The sequence below is a fragment of the Ranitomeya imitator genome, chromosome 1 (assembly GCF_032444005.1).
Source record: "Ranitomeya imitator isolate aRanImi1 chromosome 1, aRanImi1.pri, whole genome shotgun sequence".
NCBI classification, from domain to species: domain Eukaryota; kingdom Metazoa; phylum Chordata; class Amphibia; order Anura; family Dendrobatidae; genus Ranitomeya; species Ranitomeya imitator.
In genome coordinates, this window is record NC_091282.1 from 170,630,060 (window position 1) to 170,643,322 (window position 13,263).

The 13,263-nt window shown below is 51.6% G+C and overlaps 1 protein-coding gene across 4 annotated transcripts in view; it reads left to right on the plus strand.

The window, feature by feature from the left end:
• The first annotated feature begins 2,893 nt into the window (after positions 1–2,893).
• LOC138665137 (inositol hexakisphosphate and diphosphoinositol-pentakisphosphate kinase 2-like) overlaps positions 2,894–13,263 on the plus strand; it is an 80,957-nt gene continuing 70,587 nt past the window's right edge. The window contains exon 1 of one of the 4 annotated variants that reach the window (XM_069752364.1): positions 2,894–3,117. The gene's annotated coding sequence lies outside the window, so the exon portion shown is untranslated. The remainder of the gene's footprint in view (positions 3,118–13,263) is intronic. The other 3 variants (XM_069752383.1, XM_069752373.1, XM_069752392.1) reach the window with 3 other exon arrangements.

Sequence of the window (13,263 nt, forward strand, 5' to 3'; positions counted from 1 at the left end):
CTCTCTACCTTCCCTTTATATACAGTGGGGCTCTGTCACTCTCTACCTTCCCTCTATGTATAGTGGGGGTCTGTCACTCTCTACCTACCCTCTATATACAGTGGTGATCTATCACTCTCTACCTACCCTCTATGTATAGTGGGGGTCTGTCACTCTCTACCTTACCTCTATGTATAGTGGGGGTCTGTCACTCTCTACCTACCCACTATGTATAGTGGGGTCTGTCACTCTCTACCTTCCCTCTATGTATAGTGGGGGTCTATCACTCTCTACCTTCCCTCTATGTATAGTGGGGGTCTATCACTCTCTACCTACCCTCTATATACAGTGGTGATCTATCACTCTCTACCTACCCTCTATGTATAGTGGGGGTCTGTCACTCTCTACCTTCCCTCTATGTATAGTGGGGGTCTGTCACTCTCTACCTTACCTCTATGTATAGTGGGGGTCTGTCACTCTCTACCTTACCTCTATGTATAGTGGGGGTCTGTCACTCTCTACCTACTCTCTATGTATAGTGGGGGTCTGTCACTCTCTACCTTACCTCTATGTATAGTGGGGGTCTGTCACTCTCTACCTTCCCTCTATGTATAGTGGGGTTCTGTCACTCTCTACCTTCCCTCTATGTATAGTGGGGGTCTGTCACTCTCTACCTTCCCTCTATGTATAGTGGGGGTCTGTCACTCTCTACCTTCCCTCTATGTATAGTGGGGGTCTGTCACTCTCTACCTTCCCTCTATGTATAGTAGGGGTCTGTCACTCTCTACCTACTCTCTATGTATAGTGGGGGTCTGTCACTCTCTACCTTCCCTCTATGTATAGTGGTGGTGTCACTCTCTACTTACCTCTATGTATAGTGGGGTTCTGTCATTCTCTACCTTCCCTCTATGTATAGTGGTGGTGTCACTCTCTACCTTCCCTCTATGTATAGTGGTGGTGTCACTCTCTACTTACCTCTATGTATAGTGGGGGTCTGTCACTCTCTACCTTCCCTCTGTATAGTGGGGGTCTATCACTCTCTACCTACCCTCTATGTATAGTGGGGGTCTGTCACTCTCTACCTTCCCTCTATGTATAGTAGGGGTCTGTCACTCTCTACCTACTCTCTATGTATAGTGGGGGTCTGTCACTCTCTACCTTCCCTCTATGTATAGTGGTGGTGTCACTCTCTACTTACCTCTATGTATAGTGGGGTTCTGTCACTCTCTACCTTCCCTCTATGTATAGTGGGGGTCTGTCACTCTCTACCTTCCCTCTATGTATAGTGGGGGTCTGTCACTCTCTACCTTCCCTCTATGTATAGTAGGGGTCTGTCACTCTCTACCTTCCCTCTATGTATAGTAGGGGTCTGTCACTCTCTACCTACTCTCTATGTATAGTGGGGGTCTGTCACTCTCCACCTTCCCTCTATGTATAGTGGTGGTGTCACTCTCTACTTACCTCTATGTATAGTGGGGTTCTGTCACTCTCTACCTTCCCTCTATGTATAGTGGGGGTCTGTCACTCTCTACCTTCCCTCTATGTATAGTGGGGGTCTGTCACTCTCTACCTTCCCTCTATGTATAGTAGGGGTCTGTCACTCTCTACCTTCCCTCTATGTATAGTAGGGGTCTGTCACTCTCTACCTACTCTCTATGTATAGTGGGGGTCTGTCACTCTCTACCTTCCCTCTATGTATAGTGGTGGTGTCACTCTCTACTTACCTCTATGTATAGTGGGGTTCTGTCACTCTCTACCTTCCCTCTATGTATAGTGGGGGTCTGTCACTCTCTACCTTCCCTCTATGTATAGTGGGGGTCTGTCACTCTCTACCTTCCCTCTATGTATAGTAGGGGTCTGTCACTCTCTACCTTCCCTCTATGTATAGTAGGGGTCTGTCACTCTCTACCTACTCTCTATGTATAGTGGGGGTCTGTCACTCTCTACCTTCCCTCTATGTATAGTGGTGGTGTCACTCTCTACTTACCTCTATGTATAGTGGGGTTCTGTCACTCTCTACCTTCCCTCTATGTATAGTGGGGGTCTGTCACTCTCTACCTTCCCTCTATGTATAGTGGGGGTCTGTCACTCTCTACCTTCCCTCTATGTATAGTAGGGGTCTGTCACTCTCTACCTTCCCTCTATGTATAGTAGGGGTCTGTCACTCTCTACCTACTCTCTATGTATAGTGGGGGTCTGTCACTCTCTACCTTCCCTCTATGTATAGTGGTGGTGTCACTCTCTACTTACCTCTATGTATAGTGGGGTTCTGTCACTCTCTACCTTCCCTCTATGTATAGTGGGGGTCTGTCACTCTCTACCTTCCCTCTATGTATAGTAGGGGTCTGTCACTCTCTACCTTCCCTCTATGTATAGTAGGGGTCTGTCACTCTCTACCTACTCTCTATGTATAGTGGGGGTCTGTCACTCTCTACCTTCCCTCTATGTATAGTGGTGGTGTCACTCTCTACTTACCTCTATGTATAGTAGTGTGTGTGTGTGTGGGGGGGGTGTGGGGGGGGCTGTTACTATCTACATACCCTTTATTTACTGTGGGGGGCCTGTCCCTCTCTACCTTCCCTCCATGTTTGGTGGGGGGTCTATCACTCTTTCCCTTCTGGACTGACCAGCATACTGTAAAGTTCTGTAGTTACGAAGGTTCCTTTTTTATTACACTTGGGCCCACAATGCAGGTGATAGCTATCAGTCACGGGCTGTCTCCGTGCACTATTGCTTACATAACCTGTTTGCTTAGTGACCGTCATTCCCACAAAGTATAAACGCTGGCGAGTGAGTGACAACCCTTCCCAAAACCGGATAGTTTGAGGCCACGTGACATTAATCATCGTCTCTACAGACTTCACCTCCCGGTCTGAATAGACTGAGAAATCGCCATTTTTGTGTTGGGCAAGATGTACGGGGCGCCTGAAGGGTCAAACTAGTGCTGACTGCAAACCAGCAGTAACAGCATGTGCAGTGTTTCCAACGCGACCTAGAATCCCCCAGCAGAGGCGCCCTCTCCCCGCCCCTCAGCCTCACACTAGAGGGATTGTAAGGACGGAAGTTTGTGGCTGGTGCATCAATGAGGAAAGCCTGTGCATGCTGCGGGGTGTGGAGCGGTGACACGGCCGGGAGGAGGTGAGGCTGGCGGGGTGATGGGGGCCGCCTGTGCCGGAGGCTCCGCGGTGTCCGTAGGGGGATTACACCGGCTCACATTCTCCATGATGTCCTCTGCAGCGCGGCGTGGGGTGCACGGTGCTGTGTGTGTGGGCTGTGCGGCCAGCAGTACCGCCATATACCGCCAGTATGACCCCGCGGCAGGTACAGCTGTGTGCAGAGCTCTGAGGTACCGGCCCGGGCTGGAAGGGGCCACCTGGTCATGATCCAGGGATGGTACCTCAGCTCCACGGAGAGATGGAGAGTCAGTGTCATGGAAACTGGCGCTAACCAGAAGAGCGCTGCACTGGTATGGAGCACTGCTGGCTGCTGGCGCACTGGTATGGAGCACTGGTGGCTGCTGGTGTACTGGTATGGAGCACTGATGGCGGCTGGCGCACTGGTATGGAGCACTGCTGGCTGCTGGCGCACTGGTATGGAGCACTGGTGGCCGCTGGTGTACTGGTATGGAGCACTGATGGCGGCTGGCGCACTGGTATGGAGCACTGCTGGCGCACTGGTATGGCGCACTGCTGGCGGCTGGTGCACTGGTATGGCGCACTGATGGCGGCTGGTGCACTGGTATGGCGCACTGATGGCTGCTGGCTCACTGGTATGGAGCACTGCTGGCCGCTGGCGCACTGGTATGGAGCACTGCTGGCTGCTGGTGTACTGGTATGGCTGCTGGCGCACTGGTATGGAGCACTGATGGCTGCTGGCACACTGGTATGGAGCACTGGTATGGAGCACTGCTGGCACACTGGTATGGAGCACTGATGGCTGCTGGCGCACTGGTATGGAGCGCTGCTGGCACACTGGTATGGAGCACTGGTGGCCGCTGGCGCACTGGTATGGAGCACTGCTGGCGCACTGGTATGGAGCACTGATGGCTGCTGGTGCACTGGTATGGAGCACTGATGGCTGCTGGTGCACTGGTATGGAGCACTGATGGCTGCTGGCACACTGGTATGGAGCACTGCTGGCACACTGGTATGGAGCACTGATGGCTGCTGGCGCACTGGTATGGCGCACTGATGGCGGCTGGTGCACTGGTATGGAGCACTGCTGGCGGCTGGTGCACTGGTATGGCGCACTGATGGCGGCTGGTGCACTGGTATGGCGCACTGATGGCGGCTGGTGCACTGGTATGGAGCACTGATGGCGGCTGGCGCACTGGTATGGAGCACTGATGGCTGCTGACGCACTGGTATGGCGCACTGATGGCGGCTGGTGCACTGGTATGGAGCACTGCTGGCGGCTGGTGCACTGGTATGGCGCACTGATGGCGGCTGGTGCACTGGTATGGAGCACTGATGGCGGCTGGCGCACTGGTATGGAGCACTGATGGCTGCTGGCGCACTGGTATGGCGCACTGATAGCTGCTGGCGCACTGGTATGGCGCACTGATGGCGGCTGGTGCACTGGTATGGAGCACTGCTGGCGGCTGGTGCACTGGTATGGCGCACTGATGGCGGCTGGTGCACTGGTATGGCGCACTGATGGCGGCTGGTGCACTGGTATGGCGCACTGATGGCGGCTGGCGCACTGGTATGGAGCACTGATGGCTGCTGGCGCACTGGTATGGAGCACTGATGGCTGCTGGTGCACTGGTATGGCGCACTGCTGGCGGCTGGTGCACTGGTATGGCGCACTGCTGGCGGCTGGTGCACTGGTATGGCGCACTGATGGCAGCTGGTGCACTGGTATGGCGCACTGATGGCGGCTGGTGCACTGGTATGGCGCACTGATGGCTGCTGGCTCACTGGTATGGAGCACTGCTGGCTGCTGGTGCACTGGTATGGGGCACTGGTGGCCGCTGGCGCACTGGTATGGCTGCTGGCGCACTGGTATGGAGCACTGCTGGCCGCTGGCGCACTGGTATGGAGCACTGCTGGCTGCTGGTGTACTGGTATGGCTGCTGGCGCACTGGTATGGAGCACTGATGGCTGCTGGCACACTGGTATGGAGCACTGGTATGGAGCACTGCTGGCACACTGGTATGGAGCACTGATGGCTGCTGGCGCACTGGTATGGAGCGCTGCTGGCACACTGGTATGGAGCACTGGTGGCCGCTGGCGCACTGGTATGGAGCACTGGTGGCCGCTGGCGCACTGGTATGGAGCACTGATGGCTGCTGGTGCACTGGTATGGAGCACTGATGGCTGCTGGCACACTGGTATGGAGCACTGCTGGCACACTGGTATGGAGCACTGATGGCTGCTGGCGCACTGGTATGGAGCGCTGCTGGCACACTGGTATGGAGCACTGGTGGCCGCTGGCGCACTGGTATGGAGCACTGGTGGCCGCTGGCGCACTGGTATGGAGCACTGGTGGCCGCTGGCGCACTGGTATGGAGCACTGGTGGCCGCTGGCGCACTGGTATGGAGCACTGGTGGCCGCTGGCGCACTGGTATGGAGCACTGGTGGCCGCTGGCGCACTGGTATGGAGCACTGGTGGCCGCTGGCGCACTGGTATGGAGCACTGGTGGCCGCTGGCGCACTGGTATGGAGCACTGGTGGCCGCTGGCGCACTGGTATGGAGCACTGGTGGCCGCTGGCGCACTGGTATGGAGCACTGATGGCCGCTGGCGCACTGGTATGGAGCACTGATGGCCGCTGGCGCACTGGTATGGAGCACTGATGGCTGCTGGCGCACTGGTATGGAGCACTGATGGCTGCTGGCGCACTGGTATGGAGCACTGATGGCTGCTGGCGCACTGGTATGGAGCACTGCTGGCACACTGGTATGGAGCACTGATGGCTGCTGGCGCACTGGTATGGAGCACTGGTGGCCGCTGGCGCACTGGTATGGAGCACTGGTGGCCGCTGGCGCACTGGTATGGAGCACTGATGGCCGCTGGCGCACTGGTATGGAGCACTGATGGCTGCTGGCGCACTGGTATGGAGCACTGATGGCTGCTGGCGCACTGGTATGGAGCACTGCTGGCACACTGGTATGGAGCACTGATGGCTGCTGGCGCACTGGTATGGAGCGCTGCTGGCACACTGGTATGGAGCACTGATGGCTGCTGGCGCACTGGTATGGAGCACTGATGGCTGCTGGCGCACTGGTATGGAGCACTGCTGGCACACTGGTATGGAGCACTGATGGCTGCTGGCGCACTGGTATGGAGCGCTGCTGGCACACTGGTATGGAGCACTGGTGGCCGCTGGCGCACTGGTATGGAGCACTGGTGGCCGCTGGCGCACTGGTATGGAGCACTGGTGGCCGCTGGCGCACTGGTATGGAGCACTGGTGGCCGCTGGCGCACTGGTATGGAGCACTGGTGGCCGCTGGCGCACTGGTATGGAGCACTGGTGGCCGCTGGCGCACTGGTATGGAGCACTGGTGGCCGCTGGCGCACTGGTATGGAGCACTGGTGGCCGCTGGCGCACTGGTATGGAGCACTGGTGGCCGCTGGCGCACTGGTATGGAGCACTGGTGGCCGCTGGCGCACTGGTATGGAGCACTGGTGGCCGCTGGCGCACTGGTATGGAGCACTGGTGGCCGCTGGCGCACTGGTATGGAGCACTGGTGGCCGCTGGCGCACTGGTATGGAGCACTGGTGGCCGCTGGCGCACTGGTATGGAGCACTGGTGGCCGCTGGCGCACTGGTATGGAGCACTGGTGGCCGCTGGCGCACTGGTATGGAGCACTGGTGGCCGCTGGCGCACTGGTATGGAGCACTGGTGGCCGCTGGCGCACTGGTATGGAGCACTGGTGGCCGCTGGCGCACTGGTATGGAGCACTGGTGGCCGCTGGCGCACTGGTATGGAGCACTGGTGGCCGCTGGCGCACTGGTATGGAGCACTGGTGGCCGCTGGCGCACTGGTATGGAGCACTGGTGGCCGCTGGCGCACTGGTATGGAGCACTGGTGGCCGCTGGCGCACTGGTATGGAGCACTGGTGGCCGCTGGCGCACTGGTATGGAGCACTGGTGGCCGCTGGCGCACTGGTATGGAGCACTGGTGGCCGCTGGCGCACTGGTATGGAGCACTGGTGGCCGCTGGCGCACTGATATTGGCGCTCTGGTACGGTGCTTTGATGGCTGCTGCCTCTCTGTTATGATGCTCTAATATTCGCGCATTGATGGCCGCTGCCTTTATGATATGGCGTTTGGATGGCTGGTGCCTCTCTGATATGGCGCTCTGGTATGGCCGCTGGTGCTCTATGGCGCTCTGATAGCTGCTGTCTTTCTGATATGGCTCTTGGATGGCTGCTGCCTCTCTGATATTAACTTACTGATGGCCACTGCCTCTCTGATATAAACTTACTGATGGCCGCTGCCTCTCTGATATTGGCGCACTGATGGCCACTGCCTCTCTGATATTGGCGCACTGATGGCCGCTGCCTCTCTGATATTGGCGCACTGATGGCCGCTGCCTCTCTGATATTGGCGCACTGATGGCCGCTGCCTCTCTGATATTGGCGCACTGATGGCCGCTGCCTCTCTGATATGACTCTGTGATAGCTGCTGCCTCTCTGATATGGCACTCTGTTAGGCTACTTTCACACTAGCGTTAACTACAATCCGTCACAATGCGTCGTTTTGCAGAAAAAACGCATCCTGCAAAAGTGCTTGCAGGATGCGTTTTTCCCCCATAGACTTGTATTGACGACGCATTGCGACGGATTGCCACACGTCGCATCCGTCGTGCGACGGATGCGTCGTGCTTTGGCGGACCGTCGGGAGCAAAAAACGCTACATGTAACGTTTTTTGCTCCTGACGGACCGCTTTTTCCGACCGCGCATGCGCGGCCGGAACTCCGCCCGCACCTCACAATGGGGCAGCGGATGCGCCGGAGAAATGCATCCGCTGCCTCCGTTGTGCAGTGCGTTAAACGCTAGCGTCGGAATCTCTGCCCGACGCATTGCAACGGGGGGATTCCGACGCTAGTGTGAAAGTAGCCTTAGCTGCTGCCTCTCTGATGTGGCACTCTGTTAGCTGCTGCCTCTCTGATATTGGCGCACGGATGGCTGCTGCCTCTCTGATATTGGCGCATTGATAGCCGCTGCCTCTCTGATATTGGCGCTCGGATGGCCGCCGATGCACTTAGGGCGCGGTCTCACCGAGGACTGACCGATATGAATATTGGTACAGAATCCAATTCAGTCCCTACGACGAACTAAACCCCACTTGTGAAGGGAATTTCTGTATCATGGAATATTTAGCAATATATTTTGCTCAGCAGTGTAAAGGGATAGCATGATTATTTCTGCAGATCCACTGGATACCCCAGTGTATGAACCCCACAGTAGACCAGTCGTCCCCTCGCTCATTGTCACATCAGAATAACAGATCAGATATTATTCCAAAATGCGAGATATTAACATGTCTGATTTCTGTTCACATACAGCTATACGTCATTCAGCAATTATTTATATATCTACACGTGTGTATAATATATACTCCCCACCCCCCTCAAGATTGCAGTTGCAACACCAAGAAGGGATTATGGATATCACAGGATGGATAGACAGGTTACTGATATGCAAATGATGAAGAAATGGAAGCAACATATTCAAAACATCTGGATTTGTTCAGTATAGAGTATGAATACTTCAAGCAGAAATCCTTGTACTTAATCTCATTGACCTGCCAAGATGTGTACTAGTGGTTGGCTGAGGAATGTTCTGCCACGCTGAATACACTTTGGCAAATCGTCAAGAGCCGCTGCTGGCAGCTCCTTTTGTAATTGCAGACCAATGACATTTCAAATCAATCAAAGCAAAGCTGAGCTGTTACTGTACCTGAAATGAAGACTAGGGTGATCTGGCCACCATACATTATGCCACCACACACCTTTAATACTGTGAGTATGACCAGTGTGACTCATGAAGCCCTCTTCATGGCGTTGTCCATGTGATCTCAGATTAGAAGAATGGCGTGTGGTGATTCTGTACTGAATGTGAAATCAGACATCACATACCAAGTCTACAGCGCTAATCATGGTCCACACAAGCCATCAGAAGACGTTTGCTCAACATTGGACTACAAGACAGACGTCCGCTACAAATATTCCATACACCACCTCTCTCAAAGACTGTCACGGTGCAGAGCAAGGAAGCAATGGTGGATGTAATGGAGATCTATCCTCTTTAGGAGTTGAGTCCTGCTTTTGTCTTGGATGTAATGATAGCTGGAGATCGCTCTGAAGACCACATTGACAATGTCATAGAGGCTTTCACAAGGGAATGTCCTCATGTTGCTCGTGCTACAGCGGACAGCCTAAACTTACTACCATGGCATACAACGTCTCCAGACTTGTCTCCCATCGAGCACATCTGGGACCTCATTGTAACATAGTTCCAACTTATTCAGATCCATCTGTAGCAGAATACTATCTTCTCTTGTATTAACTGCTTTACATAGTTTTGTATCATCTGCAAATATCGATATTTTACTGTGTAAACCTTCTACCTGATCATTAATAAGTATGTTGAAGAGAACAGGTCCCAATACCGACCCCTGCGGTACCCCACTGGTCACAGCGACCCAGTTAGAGACTATACCATTTATAACCACCCTCTGCTTTCTATCACTAAGCCAGTTACTAACCCATTTACACACATTTCCCCCAGACCAAGCATTCTCATTTTGTGTACCAACCTCTTGTGTGGCACGGTATCAAACGCTTTGGAAAAATCAAGATATACCACGTCCAATGACTCACCGTGGTCCAGCCTATAGCTTACCTCTTCATAAAAACTGATTAGATTGGTTGGACAGGAGCGATTCCTCATAAACCCATGCTGATATGGAGTTAGGCCTCTTTCACACTTCCGTTTTTTAGAATCAGTCACTATCCGTCAAAGTGTTGAAAAGGCAGATCCTGTGCCGATTGTAAAAAGATGATGCACTGGATCCGTTTTTTTTTTGACGGATCGATTGAAGCGGCTGCACCTGGAATTTAAAAAAAAACCAAAAAACTGAATTCTAGAGAGAGAGAGATTTTCCTGAAAGGAAAAATGGCTTCCGGGCATGCTCGGTTGCAAAAAAAGGCATCAGTCACTGGAATCCGTCTTCTGACAGACAGTGACGGATCCTGCACCCATAGGCTTCCATTATAGCCAATGATGGACACCGCAGGATCCGTCGCTGTGCATCTTTTCGACATGCACAAAAAAAGTTATTATGTGCATTGTCTCCGCCCTACAGACAACGACTTTATGACGGATCCAGCGAATAACGGTGAAACGTGAGGCCATCCGTCACAATCCGTCGCTAATACAAGTCTATGGGAAAGAAACAGATCCAGCAGCAACATTTGCTGGATCCGTTTTTTCTAAAATTGACAGATTGTGACTGATTCTAAAAAACGGATATGTGAAAGAGGCCTTATTACGCAGTTATTCTCATTGAGATAATCGAGAATGACATCCCTCAGAAACCCTTCACACTTGTACCTACACTAGAGGTTAGACTTACCGGCCTATAATTTCCAGGTTCACTTTTAGAGCCCTTTTTGAATATTGGCACCACATTTGCTATACACCAGTCCTGTGGTACAGACCCGTCGCTATAGAGTCCCTAAACATAAGAAATAATGGTTTGTCTATTACATTACTTGGTTCTCTGATATTTCTCTATTTTAATCTATTTAGCCGGTTTTGCACCTCTTCTATTTGGGTTAAATTGGTGACCCAAGAACTGCCAGCAGTGGATCTTGGTAATTTTCAGGCCAAAATGCATTTGCTGTGGCAGAATATACCTCTGACAACTACTAATAACCTCATTGATAGCAGCCGAGGTGTGAGTCTGTGTATTTCTGCACATTGCACTCATGCTTGATACTGAACAGATGAAGAGGTTTTCTAAATGTTTCCATTCTTTGTGTATCAGTAAGTTGCCTATCCATCCAATAAGTTCTATAATTCCATGACTTTACATTGGTGTCCAAATTTCAATATTAGGGGTGGATGAGTAATGAATATAATATATTAATGTGTAAGGACATGAGTAGAAAGAGGCATGGGGCTTAAAGGGAACCTGTCATGTTGACAATCTGATCTTCAGGGAGGAGGTTCTAGAGTTGGAGGAACTGATCGGATTGATGTGTATTTTGGTTACAAAAGTTTCAGGACAACTTGTGTTTTGTTCAGATAAATCCCTGGCATTTGTGTATATATAGGAGTCCAGTGGGCGGTCCTACTTGGTGATTGGCAGTCTTTCATGTAGGACTCTTTAGCTCCGCCCACTGGACTCGTAGCCATACAAATACCAGGGATTCCAATTAATACACGTTACACTGAATCTCTTCCAACAAATGTGTACATTCTTCTCCGTGTCTCCTTCTCTACCGTGCTGTCCCCAGATTAGACGGCATGTACGTGACAGGTTCCGGTTTCCTTTAAAGATTACTTGGTGCGCTATGGTGACATATACAACCTTTCTGTGCTGAGACCTTCCTCGGTCACCACCATGATGGAACAAGTATCAGCTTTAATATTGTACCTGCAATTTGCTGATCAGCTCCTATCTACCTCTCCTTGGAGAAATGAGGGTAGCCATGTTGGTACGGTGTACAAATTAGAAGGAATATACCCATCTCCTGCCACCTGAATAAATGGGCATCTGGATAGAAAGGCAAAATGAGCAATTGTAAGTACACGGTGCTATATAATATGATGAGCGCAGTATAGTAAGAGGATAAAAACGTTGATGGGAGAAGGGCTGCTGTAACACCTTCAGGGGTCATGCAAATGTTTGTGGACCTTATTCTGATCACGGCTGGAGAGCACGGACTGACCGGAGTATGACCGCTTCATATATTTCTAGGAGATGGTCACACTTGGGTTGGGAGACCTGTGGCCACAGATGTCAGCATAAGCCCTTACATCTTCAATTTGTTGCTGCATTCCTGAGTAATTAACACTTTCACTCATTTTCAAAGTGCTTTGGATGTGACTGAGCACTTAACGATTCTTTACCGCCTGAGCTTGTTTTTTCGCCTAGCACCTGTCTCATTAGCTTTGTTGATAGCACACTGTTTGTAATATCTGAAACCAGACAGTGAGATTCTAAGATAAAGAGACTGGCACTGGGTGGGGAAACAAGCTGAGAATGCAAAGGCTCGGGAAGTGCTCTGCCACCTAAAGGTACCTTCACACTTAACGATTTCGTTAACGATATCGTTGCAACGTCACGCTTTTTGTGATGTAGCAACGATCCCGCTAACGATCTCGTTATGTGTGACAGCGACCAACGATCAGGCCCCTGCTGGGAGATCGTTGGTCGCTGGGGAATGATCAGGACCTTTTTTTGGTCGCTGGTCACCCGCTGTCATCGCTGGATTGGCGTGTGTGACGCCGATCCAGCGATGTGTTCACTTGTAACCAGGGTAAATATTGGGTTACTAAGTGCAGGGCCGCGCTTAGTAACCCGATATTTACCCTGGTTACCATTGTAAAAGTTAAAAAACAAAAAAAAACAAAAAAACCAGTACATACTCACATTCCGATGTCTGTCACGTCCCCCGGCGTCAGCTTCCCTGCACTGTCTGTGTCAGCGCCAGCCGTAAAGCAGAGCACAGCGGTGACGTCACCGCTGTGCACATAGTCTGGAAGATAACTCTGCCTCCAGAGCTTAATTTTACGTGAAGGGTGACTTTCCAGTGTGATGTGTAATGACTGCTCTCCTGATCTCACTGCAGAGCTGTGTGTGATTATACCTAATATATATATTAGTGATTAAAGATGATGTATCAGCAACAAGGCATCTGATATGAGACACACAGGTAGGACTTTTTTCAGCAGCCTATAACCTGTATTCCCATAGTAATAGTTTAAATAAGTCAAATGTGGAGACAGATTCCCTTTAAATTGCTGCAGTGGGTATTTCTACAGAGAAAGTACTCCATGTCTGACCCGTGTAGAGGACATTCACTAGAATGCAACGCTCCAGACTGAACGATTGAACCAGCAATGAAGGCTGTTTGATTTAAGCTCTGAAGCCTGCAGAATTGTGAAGTCTGCTCTTGACTTACAATGTAAGTTTTAACACATGAATAATGTGAATGTTTTTACTAAACTTTTCAGGTAGAATAAGACAAAATAATTTATATGTACACTGTGCAATGACGTGAACGCTCACTGATTTGAAGCTTTTCTGAGTAGTTGTGATTGT